Source organism: Lonchura striata, chromosome 4 (genome assembly GCF_046129695.1).
Source record: "Lonchura striata isolate bLonStr1 chromosome 4, bLonStr1.mat, whole genome shotgun sequence".
Classification (NCBI taxonomy): Eukaryota; Metazoa; Chordata; class Aves; order Passeriformes; family Estrildidae; genus Lonchura; species Lonchura striata.
The window spans coordinates 43,378,201-43,405,107 of NC_134606.1; the positions used below are offsets into that span (position 1 = coordinate 43,378,201).

At 37.2% G+C, this 26,907-nt stretch overlaps 1 long non-coding RNA gene across 1 annotated transcript; it reads left to right on the plus strand.

The window, feature by feature from the left end:
* The first annotated feature begins 1,828 nt into the window (after positions 1 to 1,828).
* LOC110470518 (uncharacterized) lies at positions 1,829 to 6,683 on the plus strand. The gene is made up of 3 exons (XR_002465431.3): positions 1,829 to 1,865; positions 5,791 to 6,018; positions 6,311 to 6,683. It is a non-coding gene; the product is annotated as an uncharacterized LOC110470518 (long non-coding RNA).
* Positions 6,684 to 26,907: the final 20,224 nt, after the last annotated feature.

The following is a 26,907-nucleotide window of genomic DNA, read 5'->3' on the forward strand; positions in this document are numbered from 1 at the left end:
TACTGGGTTGTAGTCTGGGGAAAGAATTCCTCCAGAAATCCCAAAGGATTTTGTGAGTAAAGAAAAAGGCAGCAAAATTGTAATGAAATAGAGAACACTGAACATTGCAAGAAGCGTCACAAATACATACAGCTGGGTTTATGTTTTTAATAAATTAGGGCTGGCCACTTTGTCTGCGTAGCTCAGTTCCTTTTTTATCCTCTCTCACTGCAGCTTTGTCTCTTTTTCTATCTACTCCCCAAACTAAGGCTAAATGCCAGTGATATTTGATAGCTGAATTGCAGTTCCCAAGGGCAGTCTGGATATAAATTCATATCCAAAGTCCAACCCAAAATAATAAAAATCTTTCAGAAGTCTTACAGAAATAACTGGTCATTTCAATGTCTTTTCTTTCTAATACCACTCTTGTCTGGTTTTGTTTTGGTGGTTTTCTTTGGGGGTTTTTTGGTGGTTTTTTTTTTTGTAGATTCATTTATGTTTACCACTACTCTATTATTAACATCATCTTCTGTTGGAGTCACACACAACTTAGGTTCCTCACAGAAAAGCATCAGTTAGTTTTTTCCATAAAACATGTGGGTAGTAAGTAAAATGAATGTCCCTCTGAGGTCTTAGAGACAAAGATCTTAAAGGTAAGGATATTCATAAACATTATGCACAGGAGAAAAACACGCCAATATTTCTCGCTATTAATTATAAAGTTGCAACCTGGAGTTGTATTCTAAAACCTGGAGTCTTCACATTCCTTAAGAATCTGACTATAAACACTGTTCTTTCAAATCTGATACACAAAGGATAGGACAAAGAGCTGAGAAAAGGAAACAGAATCATTCCTAAGAAAGACTCACCCTAGGCAAGAAAAAATGTAAGGAGTTTTCCTGCTGTAACTTTGGGCATTTTTGTTATGTGCAGGTTTTCTTTGATTCATCTGTTCTAGGAGGATGGTGCACCATACAAGCAATGCCAACATTTTGTTTGCCCAATATCGGGTCAAACAAATAAGACTGCATTGAAAATCTAATGTAACTAAAATGTTTGCATGGCAGCACAAAGATACAAGGCTGAATACAGAGACAGATTAAAGTTTATTCTTCCTTGCTAACCAACCACAACAAGTAGATTAAGGAAGAGCTGTCATGTAAGAATATTTTACTCTCTGTTAATAAAGTAACTGTCCAAAGCTACATTTCAAAATTACTAAACAAATAGTTTAGTAAGAATTGTGGTCTTACAAACTCAGAAAATTACCTAGTTTATCCTAATAGACCAGCTTACTTTTTAACTACAGAAAAAAAATAGAAAAAAATAGAAGACAACAATTAGATCAAATAAATTGATTACTCAGTAGTTGGTAAAGAACTGAAGAATAGTTTCTGTAATTTGCCATTTTGAGCCTGGGCTAGACAATTCAACTATTTAGGTTCAGATATTACTTGTCCCTCAAATAAATCCTTAAGGAATTTCCCTCATCTTTAAATTTTTAGCTCTGATTTCTCAACTTTTTTGTCACTCTCATTAATACTTTTTCTATATAAAAGTATTAAAGCCATACTAACAGAACAAACCTTGGGAGACTCATTTGCTATCATTACATTTTAGGCCATAATTTGATGGTTGTTTACTATAAATACCTTTAACTCATGCACACAGCATCTCCCCTGATTTCAACTCACTCAAATTACTGAACTTTACAAATCAGGACTGTGATCTGGGACAGTCTAGCTTTAAAAGAAAAACCATCACTTCTTCTTGAATAAAGACATTGCATAACGTAAAGAGTTAGCTTGCTCTTCATATCTGTTGGAAACAGAATCCAGTACAAAGTCCATGACTAAGCTCTGCACTGAACTAACTACTAGAAACAGGTAAGTTCCAGCCTAAAATTGGTATCACAGTTTTCACTAATGCTTGATCAGAAGGAGTATTATAAATAGAAGGACTATAAACACGTTTAAATCCTTGCTATATTTCTCTTAAGGAAAAATGTTGAGCTTCAGTAAGATTTATGAGTAAGCATAGACACAGAAAAACCTAAATGAAACTTCCAAATTGAACTATGCACTGATTTTCATTTTGACAAGGACTTGCCTCTCACTAAGACATCAGTCACTATTTTGTCAACAGCATAGATGCTCTGTAGCACCCAGAGTACAGTCAATGGTATTAAACCAAGCCCACAATTTTTTTCAGTGTTCTCCTGGTTTAAGCAGAGAGACTGAGAACTGCAAAATGTGGCAAGAAGCAGATTCCTATTTGTGAATATTCATGTAAAACTTTTGATAGCATTCAAAAAACATGAGAAAAATTCTTGTGCTTTATGTCTGATACAAATCATGTTATTAGGTTAGCAATTCTGTATGGGAATCATGAGTGGTCTCTGTGCATGTCAAGATTGCTTCTTTCATGTGGTACATACCGTGCCTTTGAGGAATGCCTCATTCACTTGAAAACATAGTCCTAGAAACAATGCTTTGTCTACTGTTCTGCCCCTTGTCATCTTGCATTAGCAGTAGAGGAGGAGAGCTGATTCAGATAGGGATAGCTTCCTAGTACATTTACTTTTGATTAAAGACAATATTATTCTGTTTTATGCAGTAGGGAAAAAAATTCTGCGCTATTAAGAGTCTATAGCACCCTAATGCAATCTGGCAGAACACAGAAGGAAAACTGGGTCCCTACTGAGTTCTCTGAAGAAGCCAGACTCAAACAGAGGAAAAACACGGGCAAGGAGAGCTCAGACACAAACCTGACCACAAAGAAAAATTAAAAGCTTATTCTAAGGGGTAAAAGTTTTCTATTATAAATAATAGAGTCAGTAGAGTCTTATTAAACATATTTTCTTCTGCACTATTTGTGAGTCAGATTCCCTTGTCTATTACTATAAACATAGTGTCACCAGTTAGTTTTGCCTAAGTAGCCCCCACTGGCTTGTTTAAACTAGAGCATTCCTTTTTAAAGACTCATTTCTTTTTTAGTTACTTTGCATGCAGTGCGAAACAGTGCATGCTCTGCTAAAACAGAGCTGCACAGGAGGAGGCCAACTGCATAATAATTCTTGAAGAGACTGACAATAGCTTGAATTAAATTATGCTTTCATTTGTCTTATGTGTTTCAATCTAATTTGTCTTAATAGCATGTTTGCAACACGTTAATTATAAGGACTTGACACTATACAGTTGGTATTTAGCAGAACAGTGATTTGACTAGGAAAGTGAAATCTAAATAACTTACATGCACACAAATTTTTGGCAAAAAAATAGATTTGCAATTAAGCAATTTTTCCTGCATTACCTATGAACTCAGCATTTCTAAAAATGATCATCATAAACCACCATGTCTCAGATATCCTTTCATTTGTCTAGTGGTCCTACTAGAAACAACCTACACTGCACAAAAAAAATCTACCCATTACATAAAAGCCAAATGAACAGTTAAACACAAAAAATCCACAGAGAAGCCTCCAAGCTGAGCTGAGACCTGTTACTGTGTTCTGTGAGAGTCCTGCCATTGGCCTGTCAATGGGAGAGAGACCCCACACCAAAAGCAGCACCAGCATTTCTCTGAAGTCAGTGAAACTGTACTTCTTACAGCAGCTCTGAATTTGGCTCACTGAGGTACAGAATGCACCAAGGAGGGGGCAGGAGCAAATCTCAAGTGCTGAACATAACTTATTCATACATTCCTCAAGTAATCAGAAGGTAGACTAAAATGTTATTTAAAAAAAGAGGTGAGAAAGAACTTGCTGACATCAATTTGTCTTTGAAATATCTTTCAGTAATATAAAAGGCTTCCCATGTTACTTCTATGAATTGTCTCCCCCACCCAGATCCCAGGTGTCAACTAGCCTCAGTTCCAAATATATTCCAAATTAAACACTTTGCACATCCTCCCTGAATGTGTTCTTTTCAGGGGTGGGTGTGCTGGACAGTTTGGCAGAAAGCATTTGCTGTAATTAGACAAACACTTCAGGAGAAACAGTTGAACAGATTTTCACTGAACTGCTGTACCTAGTTAGATTTGTGCTTCTGTTAATAACAACCTCTACCACTTTCAACCCTAAAGATCTGAGATGCAAAAGACAGCATGAATAATTCAGTGAGCAGAGGGTCCTGAACCTACCCTTCCTTTCATAAAGAGAGAAGTAATGCACCTCAGGTATAAAGTTTTACTCTAGCAGGGCTTAATCTTTCTTTCTCTTTCCGTGCTTTGTTACTAAGTGCTGTGTAGGTGTGAAAAGCTGTATTACCATGTAATTTTGTTAGGATCAGACTTCCAACTACCTGCTTTGCTTCATGTTCATTTACACAGAATAATCAAAATCTGTTTTATTTCCTAACAATAGCAAATTTTGCTATAATTATTTTAAAATGGCAAATTCAAGGAATAGCTTCCTGGTTAATTCACACATGGCACCTATCCACACATGGATAAAATACCATATTATTTATTACCTTTCTCATAATAAACTTTGTAATAAACAACTGAAAAACTAATTTGTTTTTTGACAATGGCAAACCTTTGAATAGAGAAAATCACAGAGTCGAACACAGAGTGCAGTCCTGTGTGGTAAGTGGTCTCCATAGCAACCAATAGATTTTATGCTAAGTCTGGCCTTTAAAAACATTTCACGTTTACCACCGAGAAAAAGATGGCCTTGATTTAAAAATGATACAACAAGTATCTTGAATGTGCATGCTTTCTCTTCTCTCTTGCAAATAAAATTAGCAGACGTCCCTTTAACACTAAATCCTCTGAGAGCTGCGTGTCATCATTGACGTATGTGTGGGCCTCCTTTAGGCTTGGAAATTTTTTTTCCTTGCATATCATTGCAAGACTTGAAGCCCTTTCCCCCCCATTTACCCCTCCTTGTTTTTCTCTATCCAGAACAAAAATAGAACATCAAGTTCTTATCTCAGCCAGTGATCATGGTGACAGTGAAAATATTATTGCATGCTTATCTATAGCAGTTTCAATCATACAAGCTTATAATAACTTGCAATAATGGAAGAAGTAGTAACTATAGCTGCAACGCCTGCTACAGCCTAATTTATTTTCACTCCACATTCAAGTGACTGAAGCCCCTAAAAGGAAATGTATTTTTAATAAAGAAAGATTCCAACTTAAGAACATGTGTATGTAATTATTGACAGTGATATGCAATAAAGAGTTGTATGATTATAATCATTAGCACTTAATGAGAATTTTGTTTGCAACACTGGAATTTGAGTAACAGGACATGAGAGTAGATATAGAGAATTCTAACTGAATTTATTGTTACCTTTTCAATTCTTATAACCTGGCAATATAGGGCACATGACTTTAACATTTAATCCAAAGCAGAGCTTGCATGCTCAGGTTATTCCTCTTGGCATGGGTGTGGGATGCCTGCTTTTCGTTGATTAGGAATGCAGCCTGGAGAGCTTTGGATGTGTAGGAGGGGAAGATAGAGAGATCATTTGTTGCTATTCCTGTAAAGGTAATTTCAACATGCATTCTGTCATCATGGTGACAGTAATAGCACTTCATGCATAGCCTTTCACATCATCGAATGTTTGGTCTCTGTATTCCATTCCATCACAAATACCATAAAAGCAACACTCTACCACCCTGATTGCTTTCTCCACAATTTCTTTTGTGCAAAGTACACTTTCTTTTCACTCTAACTTCAGAAAGGTCCTGTGTTGAGTCTTAGTAAAGAAGGCATCAGAATCAAGTTCTGTTTGCCATGAAAGAAGACAATATAAGAAAATTTAATACCCTTTTTTTTATCTTTCTACTATGTTCTACTAGACTTGGGTTTTTCCAAAGATGATCATCAATGCACCAACAAAAATTGGAGCCTCCACGGTGAGGGAAACAGGCAGAAAAACAGACGCTAAAGAACTTCTGTGTGAAGAAGCATGATCTCCCGTACATCTCTAGAGAAGACAAAGCTTTGTCGCCTGTAGAAAATAAATATGCTACAAATCTACCTAAGATACAGTCAGTGCAGCCCCAACAAGGCCAGAAAATTCTCAGGTAATGATAGGGAAAGGCAAGGTAAACACTGCATGCCATTCCTTTTATTTCTTGCATCAGGATACACTAAGCCACTGAGGGGAATCATTAATCACAGTAACAATGTGTGACGGTGTGCCAACGAAATCTCGCTGTAGCATCAGTGTATCCTCCCCACCGCCGCCACCCCCTCCTCCCATGCTCTTTTCTTCCACACAGATGGAGAAACACCATGCCAGAGTTATGATTAGCATAGGGTTGGAGTTATCAGAAACAACTGAGCAGTTCCTGACAGACCACTTTTCATATTTAGAAGAGAAATCAGAAAGACACGTACTGCAACTTCATTGCAAAAGGATGGAAGATGGAAGCAGAATGCTCCAAGGGAGGACCCCACCTGTCAAGTGCAGACAGACCTCCACAGAACTAGTAAGGACCACAGTGAGAACTTAAGATCTGCATTCCAGACCAAGCAGCACCACAATTTCCTTGGGAGTTGTGCTCTTAAAGCTTGCCTTCATGCCCTGCTTTGAAGGGAAAAGGTGAGTATTAATACTATGGGATGCAGCAGCATTTCCAATAAGCTTACAGGAATACCACTGCAAAAAGACATCTTGCACAAAACATAGGATAAAGATGATGGTACTGTATTAGCATGCCTTCTACCCAGAATCTTCTTCCTTCACATACTCCTAGAAGCTAATTCATTTATTTTGGTTTTTTTTAAGCATTCTCTTATCATCATATGTACTTTTAGCAACTCTGTTTTGACTGTACAGACCTTTCATTTTCCCTAGTTCTCTAAGAGAAAAAAAGTATCACATGGCCAATTCTGAAATGGACAAGAATTGATGTGTTCTGAAATAAATATCTGCTCTTGTTTTGTGTTATCTGGAGAGACACACATACCTAGAGAAATGTTCCCCTAATGCAGGAGTTTCTAATATTGACTCATAGCTATTCTAGTGAATAAGCCTGAAGGTCTGTGCTTGGGGAAAATGAAGCAGGTAAAACACCCGAGGCTTTCATAAGGCAGATTCAACAGCCTTTTTCTTCTTGCTTCTAATTGGAGATGCAGCAATGAGATCTTTCCTCAAACATGGCAGAGTACTGATCATATTTGAAAGTGGCAACTTGTTATTAAATACCTGTTAAATATTCCAGCTTCTATAGTTAATTACAATATAATATTCACTGTCTTGAGACAAAAAAGTGTCAACATAAATTTGAATTAGGGTGTGAGAGGGAGCAAGACAGTAGGTCCAGGCACTAACCATCAAAGCCTACACGCTATATAGGCAGACCAAAGGTCCACCAGCTGCTGTCCAAGATAAAAATAGTCCCTCAGAAGTATTTTAATAGGTATTACAAAAACTTGTAAATGGACCCAACTTAGAAGTTCAATTCTGTCACTGCTTTCTCCACACAGAGAATATGTGGTTGTTCTAGTAAAAACATTGTTTTACATAATGAAATATCCTAGATCCTATTAATTTCTACATATAAACTGTTTTAATGTAGATGTGTCAGGAATCTGAAAATAATGCCTAGTGACAGCTCTAGGATTAAGCTCTTCTCACTTAGGTTGAATTGCTAACTTTGATTGTAAATTGCTTTTAAAGAGCAAAGCATAGACTGTAAGTCCTCCCAATGCCTCCTACTAACTGACATCAACAAGGCATCTGGGACAAGTATATGCTACTAATTCATCTTAATAATCTGTCAGCAAATCTGTTCTAATAGGATGTGTCTTTCATTTTGATTAAAATGACCCTCTGAAATGTGGTCCTCATAGAAAGTTGACAAGCAGAGGCAAATTTTGAACAGTCTGGCACTTCTAATTTTATCTCTGGAAAATGAAAGTGCTGTTAAATACTCTTACATAACTACTCCCTCTGTTTGTCTGTCTTTTCTTAGCTTCCATATGAAGAACCTGTTAATACCCCTTTGATGATCAATAACAAATAGTCCTCTTTGGTCCATGTGACACATTCTTTTATTTTTTATTTTCTGCCTCCATGGTATGTCTTCTAGTATTGCTTGGAAATGCCAGTAATTCAATGCTGTAGTCAAATGAACTATATGTTTTCTTAAACATATAGCCATGCTATGAAAACACTTCTCATGCCATCTGGAAGGTTATAATCTCAGGATTTTTTAATGTATGAGGTGATGGGGTACATCACGTTGTCCCAATACTCATACACATTAAACTCTTCAATATTAGATTTTTATTGTGTTGCTATGACATGGTATTTTCTTTAGGAATCTCATTTGTCCTCTGTCCTAGGACCAATCATCTTGAATTGGTAACAAAAACAGATCTAACATTTACTGTAAGGATGTAAGACCACAGATTTGATATTAAAGTTGTCAACACAGACTTCCTGAGTTTTCTAATTAGACCATAATACATTTCACTTTATGATTCCTGACACACATAAAATGCAATTTCAGTGTTACTATTCTAGGTCAAGTTGCATGTACATTAGAAAACACTGACAGTGCCTTTAGAAGCTAGTTTTAGGCATCAGGTAGACCAAAAGTTGCATCAAGAAAATAGCCCTGACTTGGAAAGGCAGTCGGGAAAAGAAAATATTCCCAGTAGGCTGTTGGTAGGAAGACAATAATTGAGTAAATCTGAAAAATCCACTAAAAAAGTCCACCAAGTTTTTGCTTTTCAGCTACCTGTCATAAATTGTTAGAAAACACAGGTTCTAACACTTCAGCTAGCTAAAATGGAAAAAAAAAAAAAAAGAACAAGATACATGAGTATTTTTGAGAGGTTTATGCAAATTTCTTCCTCCACAATTTTGGAAGGGCTAGTTGGTAATTTCATTCATGCTCTACTTAATATAATGGGAGAGTCTGGACCTGTTCCAAGACAATGTGATATAATGAAGAACATATGTTTCATCTTGAACATACACATGCTGTATTCCCTTCTTACTTTTCTAGTCCCATACGTCTATCCTATCAGCATCAGCCTTAAAAATAAAAATTATGAGACAAAACATTATCCCACAAATTCTGATTTACTGTCTTTTCACATGAACACTAACTATTAATAAGGTTTTAAATAATAATTCAATGCCAGGAGTATAGAAATATGGGACAGAATAAGAGAAGAAATATAAAAGTTCAGGTAGCAGTTTTAGTACAATTTACCTTCCTAGATAGATCAGTTAAAGCCAGCTTGATACATTTTTTCTCCCTCTTCCTGTACTAAAATTCGAGTTGTTCTCTCTAATGTGCAAGACAATTCCTTGATCATTTTATCTTTGCATTAACTGGAAAGAAAGGGTTCATATGTATCAAACACAAGAAGTTCCAGATTCCCCAGCTCTGTGTTGGGTAACGACATGTGACTGCCAGAATCAGGCTTTGTACACCTCAATCTCATACCACAATAGTAATATGTTACTACTCTTCCACAGTGTAGATTTCCCTGATAAAGAACTGGGATCCTGGACTATAGTATTACATAGCATAACATGGGATTTCTGTCAGAAAGCAATGGAAGAAAGTATCCACCTCCTCCGGACTCATATTCTTGTTGTAGCCTCCCCTCTGCCCCTTCCTTTTGGGCAGCCTTTCAGGATCTGAGCTGAAATATGCCACAGAGGGGTGGAGCATGTGTATGTGTCTTTGGAGGGGGGCTAATTCTAAGGACACACATGGATGTTCAGCACCTTATAGTCAGACATGTACCAATTAAAGGAAAAAAGCTGGGAACATACAGCAAATGTGAAAGGAAAAGCAGGGACCACAACCTCTCGCAGGAACATGCACAAAACTGCACCAAAGATAGAATTAGCAAAAGAATGGAGCAGAAAAGCACATAAATTTTCCATTTCTATGTCTTTGGTTTTTAAATAAAGGCAGCAGTCTGATATGAAGCTGGATTTTCACATCTGTTTCCTGTCTTCCAATTCTGAATGAGTGCTAGATCAGATTTTGGATTAATACCTAGAGTATTCAATGGAATGTGATACCCCTCCATGGATTCCACTTTTTTTTGTCTGGCTTAGGATACCAAAACCCATCCTGAACACCGTTTCTTGTCACAAGTCTCACATGGGTACTTGAAGCAGTGAACCAATACTGTTCCTACCCTGTGCAAGAGGAAGAGGAGGCTTACACAACCTGCACAGCAGAGGGAAGCTGCCAGCCTGCCCTGAACAGGACTCCCAAGCATCAGATTCACAAACCCTGCAAGTTTATTCACTTGGCAGAAACAAGAATATTTAAAAATGCTTCTTCTACTGACACTTTCCGTCTCCACAGAAATTTTGTTTGTAATATGTAACTTTCATAGACTGGCATCAACATTCCTGTTCTTCAGAGAAAAAGACAGGTCAAAGGAAGAAATAGACCACTGAAGGAGCAAGGAAGAAGCCAAGCATGTCCTGCTCCAGAAGGGAATTTTAAAAAAATTAAACATTTTTAAAAACTGACTCCACCTTCACAGATAAACTATAAGTGCTTGTCACAATCACTATATAAGAGTAAAAATTTTATGAGGGGTCAGGCAAAGCAGCAGAATTGATGTTCTCTGAAGTACCCAGTCCTCCAAGTATCGTGCCAGTAACTTAAGCAGAACCGTGTGAAACTGTACACTCCAGGTGATACTTAGCAACACTGCAGCATTTTCCAATTTAATTTCATCAAATGGTTTAAGGGGGAAAAAGCATCTTAAAAAAAAAGAATCATAAAATTCTACTGTTTAGCAACATTTTCTCAGTATATTTTTAATTATTATTCTGATTAACTTATTCTGATTTTTTTCTTCAATTTATATCAAAGACGACCTTCAAATAGTAAAAACCAATCAAATAATAAAAAATTCCAATTTACTAAAGACTCATTTATCCCCCTAAATAAGTGAGATAGATTTCAAAACTGCAAAGAGATTAAATATTTTTCATCATTCCAGCTCCAGCCCTGACAGGCTGTCACAATTTCTTTCTTTCTACCACAGAAAATCTAGGAACATTAATTCCTGGGTTGTTTTAGCAAGAAGGTGCTTGGTCCCCAACCCCAAAAGCACAGAAACAAGTTGTCCCTTACACTTGAGAGGCTGAATCCTAAAAGAAATATTGGCTCTAAGAGCATAGCATGTGAGGTGAGAGACAATTCATGTTTACTTCAGAACAAAGCACGTAAAGAGGAAAGGAAAACCTTTTCATCAAGTAGAACCAGCTACACTGGAGCTCAGAAAGCAGTTTTCTGCTTTTGGCTCTACCTTCATGCACCCTGGGAATACCAGCAATTTCTTCAAATTTCTGTCTGCTTTGATTTACCCCCATTAAAAAAAATTATAATTCATTTACAAAACAATTCAAGATGTATAGATGAAAAACTCTCTAACAGATATTAGATGGTTTTCTGCATTTTGCCTAAGATCTAGAGTCTTAAAACCTTCTTTAATTCACAGTTCAGTGAATTATCCTGAAACTAAGTGTCTTTGGATAAAAACATTTGCATTTAGATACATTTAACCTTACATTAAAATCAAAAGATGAATAATCCTTTAATGCTCCTGTCATATTTATTAGCTCTGCTCAAGGTGAGCAAAAGCTCTTGGGAACAGTTGTGGCAGACATTCTTTCCCTTCACTCATTCACTATTTTTTCCCTTCTTTAACTGCAGGAGTTCAGTTCTAGCACTATTTTTTCATACTAGTTTTTCCCTCCTGGCACAAAAATCAGACTGCAGCAAAGACATAAGGGATGAAGGATAAAAGAAATAAGACATACACTAAATTAACTGTATACAGAGTGAAAGACACACTAAGCTCATTGTTCATAGATACATTCTGACCTATTCTACCATGAATCTCTACATCATATAAATCCAAAGATTCTCTCCCAAAGCTCAGCCTAATTATTTCTTCTGTTTGTGTTCCCAGAATCATTTAGGTTGGAAAGGAGCTCGAGACCATCTAGGTCAACTCACTGCTCAAGCATAGAACAGGTTGCTCAGGGATGTGCCCAGCCAAGTTTTGAGTATCAACAAGGCCAGAGACCCGACAATCCCTCTAGACAGCCTACTCCAATGTTGGACCATATGTACAATGAAAGGTGTTTTCTTATGCCCATTGTCACTTGTATCACTGAGTGCCACTGAGAAGTTTGATTCCATCTGTATCCCCTCCCATAAAGGCATTTATATAGGTTTATATATAAATGAGCCCACTCAAGCCTTCTGTTCAGGCTGAACAGTCCTGACTTTGTCAGGCTCTCCTGACAGTAGATAGGCTCCAGTCCCTTAAGCATCTTCACAGTTCTTGCTCTACTCACTCCTGGAAGTGAGCCAAGAACTGGACACAGCACTCCAGCTCTGTAGAGGGGAAGCATCACCACTCTTGGCTTGCTGGCAAGAGTCTTCCTAACACAGCCCAGGATTCTGCTGGCCTTCTTTGCCTCAAGGGTGCACTGCTGACTGTCACCCCACAATCTGTCAGGACCCAGGGTCCACTCCACTGCAGAGCTGCTTTTCAGCCAGTCAGACCCATGCATGTACTGGTGCCTAAGGCTGTTCCTTCTCAGATGTAGGACTTGGCACTTCCATTTGCTGATCACAGCCCATTTCACCAGCCCACTGAGGCTCATCTGAATGACGGGACCATCATCTGGTGTATCAACCACTCCTCCCAATTTTGTATGACCTTCTAATTTGGAAAGGGTGCAAATTTGTCCTACCACCCAGGTTCTAAAAAAAGATGCTAAATAGTGTGGACCCTCATACTAGATCATACAAGTAATTGAGAAACAATTTATAGAGAATACAGAGACACACAGGTTAATTTTATTTCCTTTCACAGGCCTCAGAATACATTCTATGGAAAAGAGTATTTTTTCCATTATATTTACCTGAATCCTTGCAAAGCTTTATGCTTGTCAGTACAACAGAAGCAAAAGAAATACAGCAAAAGAAACAATTATGAGATTATACTACACTGACTTATTGGTGGGCAACAATTCTATTTATAGAAAAGAAGTAGAAGTACTGAGGAAAAATATTATGGAAAGAATGAGAATAGGAAACAAAATGAGCAAAAACTGTGATGGAAGATGGAAGAGTGAGCATGCCACCTATAAGAAAGGAACAAGGACAACTTGGCATCAGCAAAGACTGTCTTCTGTGGCTGTGATCTGCTAAGGTCTTACAGCTCACTTACTTTCCAAAATCTGATTGTTAATCTTTCTTTTATAGCTCAATGATGACAGCTACAGAGTACTGCTAAGACAATATCTACACCAAAAAGCCCTCAAAATACTCCTCATTCTTTCTCATTTTTCCTCTTCTGTTTTGACTAATAGAGATGTGCTCAGAGGTTCACAGCATGAATGCCATTGCAAAAGCGAGGCCCCATTCCTGACTGCAGAGAACATAAAATCTTCAACTGAAAATTTTTCATCATCTACAGCATAGTAACATCCATTATGACTAATTTGTTTCCTTGTATCAGTACTGCAATCAAGTACTAAAATAGCCCAGAGTTTAACTGCTGCTATTGACAATCGAGCCAGTAGTTTGGGGCACTAACTCCCATCACAGAAGTCCATCTGCCTCTAATCTATTAGCAGAAATGACTAATAATTGAATGTTTAACACTATCTACCAAGCGTTAACTGAACACTGTTCACCTTCAGGCTGCTCATCATTGTCCCTACCTCCTTCCCACCATCTCACTTGGTTGAAGGTACATCCTCTTAAGATCTGTTGGCACAGCTGTACCTTAAGTTGCTTCCTAACAAGGCTGTTCCAGAATTATTTGGGTTAGTTTGGATACACTCTAAATTAATTTTTCTATTTTGAATAATTTTGACTGAAAAACACAATAGAACACTTACCTGTTCCATCATGGAAGCTGATCAGACAGGACTGAATCCTATCAACCTGTCCTGAATTTCAGTAAGAGCATTATGTCTAACTGCAATCTTACTAGCAGCAGTAACCTTCTACGTTACTTCAACCTTGCCATCTGGTAGACAGAATGAAAAAAAGGTCTTTTCAGGCAGTATTTTTGTATGATGGATAATGGGCATTTAACTTCTGCATTCCCCTTAAAAGCTCATCCTCTGTATAATGAGCACTGATTTGCATATCTAGACTTAGTATGAATACCCACCATAACAGGTCTGTTTTAGCAGTAGCATGATTTCACTTTTAAACCCAAGATGGAGAGAGCAACTGGTGGCTCTCTCTACGGGGGTACTCACATAGCAAGGTACTCTGTCTTTATCTCAAAACTTGAGTGTTTTCATCCTGCTGCTGAGAATGGAGACAGAGAGCATTTGGGTGGGCAGCTGACTAAGGCCAACCTGGCACTGAGCCAGAATGGCATGGAAGAAACAATGATGATGATGAAAATGATACCAGATTTTGTAATTCATGCCAACAAAACACCGGCCATAGAGCTTAACCTTGACTATATGCATTCTAAAGTGTTATGGAATATAAACAATATTCTTCATTACAACTGCAGTGCAGACCTATTGTTTCACATAGCAAAATTCAGAGCTTGCTCTTTGGTGGACACATTTGTTTGGATAGCATCATGAACCTGATAAAATTGGGAAGCCCTTTTGAAAATTCACATCTGATAGGAATTTATTTCTATAAAAAATCTTAAGGTTCACTTCTGTTCTGGTTAAAGAAGCCAAAAATGGAAATTGAGCAATATGACTAAAACTTACCCTGAGGCATAAACCCTGAGTTCTTTACAGCAAAGAACCGATATTAAAAAAATATATATTTAAAAAGTTTCTGCTGCAATGGCAAGCACAAAGAAAACAAAATATGTGAGGCTTGCCTGTTACATAATAAATATGTATTCCGCTCTCTGTTATGTTGCTTTAAAACCAAACTAATACAAGGGACTAAGAATGTTTCCCTGGCATGTACTGGTACAAGAGGGATGGCAGGGAAGAGCAAAAAGAAATGCAGAGAGATGGTCACACAATAGCATATGACTAAATACCAACTCTGTCTTCCCTGCATAGAATAAGATTAAGAAATATAATTTTTACATCACCTGGCATTTATTTTTACTACACAAATTTTGTTAGCCCATTTTGCTATAGTACAGACTTTGTTATCATTTTTTGACATACAAAATGGAAGACATTGAAAGCCCTTTATTTTTTTGGAAGTAGCCCTGCCAGCTGTATTATATGAAAGAAACGCTTTGAAGAATATTCCAGAATGAGATATTCCAAGTTTGCCAGTACCAAGTTTACCTATTATGTTTTCCATTTTAATGTCAATAGGAAAATCAGACACACACAAAACACACCAATCAAAAATAACCCTGACACAAACCCACAACTCAAATCAAAATCTAAAATATCATCATAAGACCTCAGGTCCAAGGGGTTCACCCCCTCCATGTTCTTTTCAAGGGAATCTTTGACAGTTTTACTGTTGCTTCCATTAAATTTAGTGTAGCTATATGTTTTCAATTGCATCAAGCTGATCTCAAGAGGGATGATGTCAGAATTTCTTTTCTCATTTGTATACTACATGTAGCCATCTCTGTCAAGTGCTCTAACATAAAGAGACTTTCAGAGGAGAGTCCTCATTCTTATGCTTAGAAAAATCTTCGAGGTTCTCCCAGTATTCTGTGGCACAGCATTTTGTTTTACATCTGAGACCTAGAATATTGGAAGGATACAAATAAATATATTAGATCTTATAAGTGATCTCCTCTCCCGAGCAAAAAATGTGGTTTCTGTGGTATTCTCCTACCATGGAATGTTTGTTTTACAGGTATTAAAATGCAGAAAAATGAAAGGTGTCTCCCTTTCTTTGTCACACATACATAAAATAATCGATTCCTTCTCTCTGTTCACTGAAGGCTGTGAATAAGAAAACAAGCATTATAATAGGGAAGAGCAGGATATATTGCAGAGACCTAATGAGAATGAAGAGTTGCAGCCAGAGGGCTGCAGTTGCTGAGCACAGACTCCACTGCACACATGTCACAGGTAGGTCTTGTGTTTCCCTACTCGCAAAGCATTTGCAGCATCATACAGGAACATTGGAGCCTGATGCCTCTGCAGTGGCAGTCCTAGCAAATGGTTCATGTCATAAAATTACCTTTGCTGGTACAGAAAATAATATCCCATTCTGAATGTATTTTCAGAGGTTTCTAGGTGCATTATATCTCAAAATATACTAAATGTCTTTGCTTACTGACAGACCTACACACTTAGCTTAGGGTTTGAAAGTCATGCTAAAAGCAGGTTAATTGTAATAATAAGGTGCTTCAAGTAGGGGCAAGCTGTCACCTGGAAACCTGCCTGCATTCAGTAGTAACCCTGGTGAGCCACATAAATATTCAGCTGATCATCAGGATACAGGACACTGAACACACCCCATAAAAGCCCTAGTGCGCAGCCATGAAAATTCTACATTTACTTCTACACTCCCTAAATACTGCTGAGACTCAGTTACCCTATCATTTAATGAACTCTGCACCTGAAGAATTTACTGTGCTATAGGGAATAGTATCTACACAAACACATGATCATGTCAATCAGCACCCTAGCATATGCCAGACCACAACATTCAAGTATTGTAATAATTATTTCATTTGACCATACCAACCAACAGTTTCTAAAGCTGTTAATAACATTAATTAGCAGAAAGTAGAGACTTCCTATTTCAGGTGACATGGTGTAAAAGGTGAAGTAGAGATTTCCTTTTCTTAGTTTAAATCTAAGAGGAAAATTGTTGACCTTTTTTTTTAATAGTAACTTTTGAGATAGTAGAATTTCCTAGGGATTAGTAACATTTTTATGGTGACACATAAACACATACAAGATTAATTAACTAAGATATTTGGTAACATGGAAACTGAATTAATCTGTTACAATTGATCTTTCACCTTACCATATATTTAGCCATCCATTTGTAACCTGATTAAATATTATCCAAACATTGAATTCTGCTTTGGTGGATGTTTTGGCTAAATAGCTGAGGATAGTGTAGCACAGAATTGTATCATATATCCTGTTTACTATAGCCCAAAGACAAAATTACAGATTCTGGTATGTCAGTTATTTGGTATTCCTGTGCTCAGGAATTTTCCCATGGCTGTTTCTAATACAGAGAGGTTTAAAAGACAGTCTTTAGCAAGTTGGCCATACATTACTCTGGACTTAACTACACCAAGTCTACAACTTTGCCACAAAAATTTAGAGTATCTCTGTGGCCAAATTTTGGCCAAATTCTGAGGAGTGTGATCACATTAATTTACTAGGAGCCTGATACAACAACAGAACCCTCACACTTGAGTAATTACTCAGAAAGCCTGAACAAATAATGTAGTTGAGATGGAAGATTCTTGTTCTTTTATCAATTGCCAGATACGTTATTCTTCAAGTCCTCACAAACATACACAAATACATTAAGTGCTGTGCTAAAAGTTACATATTATAGCAAGAGAAAAAAGCATGTTCTGAAACACTTCAGACAGATTAGTATCAATTCCCTTTCATAAACACAGTGAGATAAAGAATTAGCCTTAGCAGTAGAAGAAGAGAGAATTTCTGTAATAATTTTCTGCTTTGTGTACTTTTATCATGGATCAGCTGCGCTCTGTGATCTTTCAGAAGTATTTCACACATGCTGTGTGGGTATTAATATTGAGGCCAACAACAGAGAAATACATACTGGGTGCATACTTCACCCCGTGTGTCAAGCCAATCTACCACGTTAGCAAAACAGCAGTTTCATGAGATTTAAATTGTCTACATTTTATAATTGCACACACAGTTACTTAACTCTAAAATAAAGTCTTACACAGAAGAAATCAAGCCTTAGATGTGAATATAACATGTCGTATTTTGAATCATTGAGGCAGGGCTGAATTCATCTGTGTATGCTAGAATTCATCAATATCAGAAATTTGCAATGTTTACACATTCAAATCAGAAATGGCAAGAAAATCAGAATAATCAGATATGTAAAGACACAGCAGCCATGCAGTTGCCCACAATGTAATCATGAATGCAAAAAGTATTCAAATCAAGCCTTAATTATACCAAATGATATAATAAAATGCTTTGCTCTTGACAAAACCATCAGGCTAAAAGACCTATGATGAACCAAGCCCCTTTCTTAAATAGCAATGTGGCTTGTCACTTTGCATGGGAGGAGTTTGACATCATGATTCATTGTAGCTTCCAAAGGACTTGAGCATTTAGCATAGGAGACAAAGCAAGGAACACTGTAGAAATTTGGATTACTTTTAGACAGTTATGCTGTCATACTGCTATAAAACTCTGTTAATAAACAACGAACCAAATATGCTACAAATTGCACAAAGCTTTCATGTTTGAGAATCGCAATCTAGAAGACAAGAAGCAGATGATCAGGGAATTATAAGATCAGTAAAACCCCAGTTTAATAAACAGTGCTCTTGGTTCTGTGAAAAAATGTTACCATATTACCTCTTTTTTTAACAGGCATCCTGACAGAAAACTTAAGACAGGGTTTCAAATATGATTATAAGTTAGCTTTATGGATAATTATATGAAGTACCTTCTAATCATGAGAAACACTCAGAGAATGCAGAAAGGTGCTTGTGCAGAAATAAATGAGTGACAAAGCAGACCAGCAGCACCAGACAACAGGTGCCTCAAAAAACAAATTAAATACAGTAGATAGGGAAGTGGGAAGCCCTGAAGGCCTTGAAAGCAACAACTTTTGGGAACAATCTGGAAAATTATTCTCTAAGTTGGTTCTACCAAGACAGTAAAGTGTTATTTTTTAGAAAATTACTACCTCAGCTGTACACAGTTCCATGAGTATCACACCGCTTTTTCTTTCCACACATCTCTCTTCTTTAAGAAGCTTAGGAAAGAGAGATAGTCATGAGTCACTCACTTTCTTTATTGGACTGAAATCTTTATTATTTAAAGGAGAGATAAATGGAAGAGGGCAAAAAGTAAAGAATTCTCTCCTGCCTCTAATGACAGCAGTTAGGACTTAGGAACAGCTCAGGTTGCTGCGGCCTCCAAAGTGCACTTCCACAATCACCTGGTTTGACAAGATATGGGGTTAGCTTTTTTAGAAAAAAAAGAAGTAAAAAAGCTTAACAAGACAATTCTCTAAAGTTCTTTTGTGGCTGAAAGCACAGACAACAACAACAACCATCACTTTCACTCCTGTAGCACATCTGTTGCAACAAGAACAACATGTTATTGCAGAACTCAACTGTGTTGAGTTGTAAGGATGCAAAGATGCAGTTACAAAACATTTGCAATGCAATTTTACCTATTAATATCTTACCCATATTCCAACTAAGTTAGTCTAAGCTTACAGTGGGACAGTATATAACACAACAAACTATTCCACTATTTCAAGTAATTGCACTTCATTAGTCAACTAGCTTTGATAAGTCTTGGGGAAAGTTTCGTATTGAGCTTTTGTGGTGTTAGAGATTTTTGGGGTGTTTTGGTTGCTGCTTTTTGCTTGGGTTTTGTACGTATGTTTGTTTTTTGGTTGTTGATAATTTTCCATAATTTTAAATTTATTGAAATTACTGTTTTATTCTGCCTGCTGCCATTGCTAGTTTTATATTTTGTTTTTTTCAAGGACAGTGGAACTGGTGGAAGACTCAATGTACCAACAACAGACACAATCCTTATCCAAATGAAGAGGAAGCAGGCATGAAATACATCTGCAAACACACCATGGGGGATGGCAGTGTGTGCCCACTTTCCATGAAATAATGTCTGTGGAACAACATTTGAAAGCTAAAAACCCTGTGACTAATGCTCTGCACTCTGACACCTACAAAGAGATGCATTGCCGAGATTACCTCTGAGGTTTTCTCTCAGCAATTACACCAAATATTTAAGAACTTTCAAAGGATTAGCAGAAATAATTTATTTTGTTCAGGCTTTATTTTTCTTTAGAAAATTTATTTTACTATCCTTAGAAAACAGTCTAGCAGCAATGCCTCCAGATGGGAATAACAGTAATTCACACACTTTTCTGTTTATCAGTAGAACATTCTTTATATTAATGCCAAAAGATTTCAGGACAAAATATATTTCCAAGGAATTGATTATCCCTCAAATATACAGAGTGAATTAAGAGGTACCACAAGTTTCAGTACTGCCAGCCTGGTGAAAATCAAAACCAATATTCTCCTTTGCTTATCAGCTCTCAAAGAAGTCCCCACAGCAGCACCCTTCTTATGTATTAATGGTTTCTTGTTTTCCACTGTTCCTTAATGTGACCGATGAGAAAGCACCTATGCTGGAGTCTTAATTGCTTTGCTTCAAAGCTGAGAACAGACCTGGAAGCTTACTGTTCCTAAAAATTTGCCAGAATTTCCTTGGCACAGATGGGTAGAACAAGACATGACTGATCGATCATTGTTATTGCTAAATTGGAAAGGACTAATTTAATTTTAAAATGTATTATAAACATCATTTCTCTGTACTGCAGTTCCAAACTCATGAGTCACTTAATGGCTAGATATGTGTGTATGCGTGTGTGTGTGTGTGTGTGTGTGTGTATTATTTGCATTTTACTCCAAACATTCCAAAAGGAGAAGAACTAAAACAACCCTCAAAAAAACCCCAAACCAACTAAATAAAATCACCCCACCAAAAGAGTTTGAAACTTAAAAAAAAAATAGGTTTAAATAAATGTGTAGTTCTTAACCCACATACAAAAGTGTATTCAATTTTGCTGTCCTGATCAGTACCAATTTTCTAGTTGTAACAAGGATATTCAGAAGTGAAATTATCAAAACAGAAAAATAAGTCACATTTTAAAGACTATTAAGGGAATTATTTACCTTCCAGAGTCCATAGCTAGTTAAAATGCTCACTAAATGTTTAGAGACAAACACCCAAACACAGAAAGCATTAAGCCACTCTCTGGAACAGCCTCCTTCCCTTAACATCGATGCCTATAGAGTGGGAGAGGCGAATAACATCTACTGCACCTATTCTTACAGAGGTAATTCCTAAGCCATATGCATTTTTAGGCTGACATTCACATTTTCCTATTTTTATATTGAAGATATGCTTCTATAAAGAAAATAATTTAATGAGAGAATCTAAATTCACCTTCTATCCTTGCTGGAACTGATTATCTTCAAACACATGTAATAAGGCAGAACTAAACACAGAGATTGACTTGTGCTTTGTTGACACCTTTTCTTCTGTCACGCGAGATGAAGATAAACGCATGACCATCTTTGGCTGTTTCTCTGCACAGTTTTTTGACACTTCTGCACTTCTCTGAATTGCACCCTGTGAAACTCAAATCTCTTCATTGTCTCCATTTTCAAGTCTCAACAGATAGGTATAAATGGATTGCTAAATTACTACAAAACAACCACTTTGGGTCCAGATTATTAGACACATTCCAGTTTCTTTGTATTTTTTTGTAACTTTTAACTCTTAGTATCAGGCCCCTGGAATTTCCTTTTTTTTTTTTTAGTAGCAGAAGATTACTGTTGGCAAAAGGCACCTAGAATTGTGCTTGTGATGTATTTTCCTTTTCACAACCAGTGTGGGAAAACACACCAAGTACCTATTTACATATTACACTCATCTTGACTCCATCTGGATCACACTGAGCACTTGTTCCTGGGAAGCAAAACAATGTGGGTGACTCCAAATACCTTACTGCATTGAGATAGTGCATTTCCCACAGCATTAAGAGATACAAACTCCCTCAAGATAGATTAAAACCCCAATCTTTTTATTTTGCTGCATGTTCTGTGTGCTGCCTTCACAAAAGGCAGTGTTACTGTTGGGCACTTTCTCCAAAGACTGGCCACTACAAGTGTTAAGGGATGCAAACAAATAGTTCACCCTGAATGTACAGCTGTACCAACAAGTTAAGAACCTGACATTGCCATAGCATCTTCACATCAAAGAGATAGTAATATGCAGGTAAAGGTAACACTGAGGATACAATAACATGACAACATCATGAGAAATAGCAGAAAAAAATGCGATGCAACAACCAAACAGGGGTACCAGCTTATGGGAATTGTTAAGCCTGGCAGAAATTACCTGGGCAATGATATCTGAAATACCAAAGATGTCAAACCCATAAAAATCAGGACCAATGGGAAAAGAGTAAATATTTACTTCAAAGGAGACAAAAGTGGTAGGGAGAGAATTGGCAAGTAGAAGAGGGGGAGGATGACTAAGAGAGAAAAATGATCCAGTAATAATTGACCACAGTACATGACAAGCAGTCATGTGCTTAATCACCACATTTTGCACAGGTCAGAAAAATCACTGCTTCCATCATGTCTGCCTCTGATTTACTTGCAGGCTCAAGAAAACACACCTATTTTCCTTGGCATCAGTGAGGTAATTCTTGGCGTACTCTACCTAACATCAGCATAGAAACAACTCACCTTTTCCTCTCTTACAGGGAATATTTGTAAACAAGTTAACATATTGTAAACAAATTGTAAACAACTTGACAAATCTAGGTTAAATTCACCATGTTACAACAATTCTAAAGCATATTTTTAGCAAATCTAGTGCTTATCAAAAATTTAAAAATTAACTACATACAGTAGTCCCCTATAATTCTCAGTGCATGGAACCTTCCACAAAAACTGTGTCAGCTTTGTTGTAAAGGAAGTTTTGGAAAGCTTTTTTTATAAAAAACTTATCCATTATAAGGATAATATTTATTATATTTCATAAAAAGAAAGCTGTTTATGATGAGGGAGGGAAAATGGGTTCCCAATTATATGCTGAGCAACAGACAACAGCACCAGTCTCAAAATGTTGACACAGAATCCATCTCAAAAGGAATTATTTTCTGTAGGATAAGAACTCATAAAAACTCAGGATCCAAAGCTAAACATGACTGTAACATTCTAAACATCTCAGGTCCACAAAAAGCAGGTTTTTAAATCTCAACTTGCTCTTCCCCATGACCTTTTCAGCTTTCTTGGCTGGAGAAAACCTTTAGACAGAATGATTTGATCTTCAGGGATTCTAGACCCTTCTGATTTTAGATAACTATAATTCTTCCCTTTTCTTCCAGGAAGGTAATTTCCAGTCCAATGCACACATTAGGCACTTTAAAGCTTACATGGGCTTGAGTCAACACTTTCAGCAGCAGGACTATGCACAGCCTTTTGTGTCACCTTCCTGCACAGCTGTCTCTCTCCTGGCACACACACTCAGGGAGCAGGATATGAGAGCTGTCCTAAAGTAAGGTAAACAACTTAGGGTATTTGTCAAGTTTTTAAATCCCCTTCAACTCACAGATCTCGTCCGTTCCATAGCCCCAAAAATATTTGTTTATTCATGGAGAAGGAGCTCATGTTCTTCAAGTTCAGTGCCAGTTTATGTTAAATTTTAGCATCTGAGAAGCCAAGAATCAAGAGTTGCCCTAAAAAAACCCAAATAAAAACTCCTCTCTAAAAAAACCCTACAACCTCTCCTCCCTCAAACCTCACCTCCTTCAAAAAAACAAAAAAAAACCCCCACAAAAACAAAACAAAAAACCAAAACCACACACAAAAAAACATACACAAAAAATACCCAAAACACACAAAAAACCCAGAAAACCAAATCCCTTAAAAACTAGTTATTCTCAAGAGAATTGAGACCTGCTTGTGCAGATTAAACAGATTTGCACTAGTTTGAACTGCTTAGTTTGCATTCTTTAAGCCTTTTTGTGCGTGAATTAGCAAGAACTCAGCAGTAGCAAGTGCGCCACTTTGTATTAAATTAGTTGAATTCACTCCACTTAAAGGATGAAATAACCATAACTAGGACAAAAAGATGATCTTGCCTATCTTAAAGGTTTGCAGCAGAATAGCTCTTACCAATGGCTTCATATCAGTACAGTACTAAATAACAAACCCAAGTAACCTCATGTTGAAGATATATACCTGAACTTCAACTGAAATCTGTTTTCTCTGTTCATCAAAGGCTTTTCAGGCATTCCTACTTATATCACATCTAAGAATCTTTAAGACCTGATTTTCAAAGGTTTGGCACTAAGAGTTTCACAGAGAAAAGGTGAAGAGACTTCAGAAGAGAAAACCCAATTCTTGGACCCCTGTTTTTTTCCCCTAGAGAATTAAGTGTCACCTCAAGCATAAAAGACGCATTTAGGAATACTTTTTTTAATACCCCTACATCTAAAAATAAAATAAAATAAAATAAAAATAAAATCCAGATTTGGTTACATAAGCAAATCAGAGGCTAGGCATCTTCTCAGCAAAGGCATGGAAATTTATATATATAAACTAGTCCTATATTTCTTATAACTTAACAACACAGTATGTAAAACTGAATACACATGGAAAAAAATATTTGCTAGAGCAGAATAAAACCCTGAAAATTCTTAAATACTTTATATTTTCTGCCATATTGTGGAGAATATCAGATGGAAAGGCCATAAGTAGCAGATTTCAGTTTATAAATTTGTTCCAAAAGCCACAGATTATTTTTTTTATTTTGACTTACTACAGAGGAACTGAAGGCCTTTCCATTGAGTTTGTATCAGGAAATACTGAGAGCATGTACAAGACTCTCTTGTAACACTTCTCTCTGGAAAAAGCGGTTTCTTAGTTGATCAATGTGTCATAATAGTAGGCAAAAAAAAATGAAAGTTCAATTCAGTTTGCACATCAGTTTGCACAATCACATCCAGAAATTTCTTTCCAAAAGTGTGCCTAGAAGTTCCCAGACCAATCCAGGTTTGTGCAGTTCAGCTTTTGCCATAAATCACAGCAGAACTCTGACCATCCTCACTTATGTACAGCTGCTACGTGTAGGTTGAACACGCTACATGGATCCTTGGCTTTTTTTCCCTTTTTCCATTACTAGATATCATCTATGGGAACAGTGATGGAAAAAAGAAATCCATGGTCTTCAGATCCAGTGGTCTTGTGGCTTCTTTTTCAGAGAAAAAGAGGTCTGTCTCTTCTGAACAGAAATAATGGTGACATTGCTCAGAGAAAGGAGAAGGCAACAGAGCAAAACTTGACATGAAAAGGACAATTACTCAAGCGTCAAAGGGGGAAAGTGAAGAGCCCCTATCAAATCCAGAGGGAGGAGCTGGGACAGCAAACCTTATGCATTTCCATACTCACAATCCTTGGCTGACCCCTGCACATTCAGAAGAGTACCCTTTCTCACTCACACAAACCTAGCCATTCTTATGCCCAGCCTATACCACATCATCAACAGAAGTTCACATTTTATGATTCCTTAAGGTAACATTAAAAATACACAAATCTCCAAAATACAATACGCCTTCTGTACCACTACACTACAATTGTGAAACAAAACTTATTCAACTGAATTTTTGCAATAAAACAACTTCACAGAAACAGATGCTATTTCATACACAGTGAAAAGGTTTCTTAATAGTACCCTCTAGTAAGGCATCACCTCTTCTAAATCAGCATAGCATTGTACATTGGTGCAATATCTAACTTTTGGTCAAAAATGGTTATTAGATCTCTATTTTCAAACAAATACCATTTTTAACAGGCCTTTAGAATTGATTCCTAAGCACTAACCTACAGGAATAAAACTCTCTCCCACACAAGGCAAATACTGCAGCCTCTTTACTATTGCTAATAGATGCTTTACTGAAAAATGTCAGCCATGACTCAGACTCACTTCTTCCAAATAGGAGATCATAAGTTTTGGCATTTTTGAAGCCCTGCAGTCATTAAGCTATATATATTTTTACATACACAAACACTCTCCTTTTTTGCCCCCTTTCCACTCTGAAGTGGAAAAAAAATCTCTCATCATCAGCAGCTTTCAGATGGAGCTGGGCCTTATAAATCGAGATGATCTATGGCACAATAATAAAAAACAAGAAAAAGAAGCAAAAGCTGGTAGAAGACAAAGTACAAACTAGATAGCATTGTTTTTATGACTAATATTTAAACACTGTTGGAGTATACGAAGGACAGTAACAACCTGCAAGAATCACAGTACCAGTAAACTCAGACAAGTCATTGTTCATGGTGGAAGCCTCACAGCCAGCTCCTGTCTGCTCAGCAAGAAATTGCCAGATTCCTCATGCTGAGCTGAAAGGAATTTTCATATTCTAAAAGACCTAATTATGGCAATCAAAATATAGTGATGATATGCCCTTTAAACAGCAAGCAGGCACCTGCACAAAGAAGAACGGGTTCCAGGTGCACTGAAATGAGTAAGTGTCAGGATGAGTGCCAGCTACACCTCTCTGGTCAGAACCTTAAACATGGAAAGACACTTTAAGAACCTGCCTGGAAAAGAACAAGAGCCCATCTTCGATCCCATTGCCCAAGCTAAGACAATAAGTAATTTTAACTACTTGCTTGACATAAGTTGCAGAAAAGTCAGCTACTTAGATCTATTCTAAAATCCAGACATCCTGCAGATGCAGAAATAGATAGAGAAAAGCCATTTTCCACAGGTTCAGAGTGCTGCCACTGCAGGGAGGCTGAGCTCAGCTCAGCTGACAGGGTTGCTCAGTGCTGCTGCAGAGATCTTTTTTATTGGAGAAATTTAGGACAACGCTTAGAGTCGTGTCAGCTTTCTTTATTGAGGTCTTCTCAGAGATTTGTTTGACACAATATATTTTACCAGATCAAAGTATTCTATATGTACGTTAGGCAAAGTAGAGAGCTTGCTGTACTTCCCTCTCCTCTCTCAGAGTTTGAAACAAAGCATTAAGAACCAAGGCATGAGCCATTTATCTGCCAAATAAAGATCAAGGATGATTAAGAGCCTCTGGCAAATAAAGATCAAGCACTGTTAAGAGCCTCTGACAAAGCTGATGGTGCAGTGTGTCCCCATCCAGCTTTAAAAAGCATTGATACAGAGACCCTTGCTGCTAGTACAAACTGGAATCTTTTGGGAGTTTGAAGTCATTCCCTTC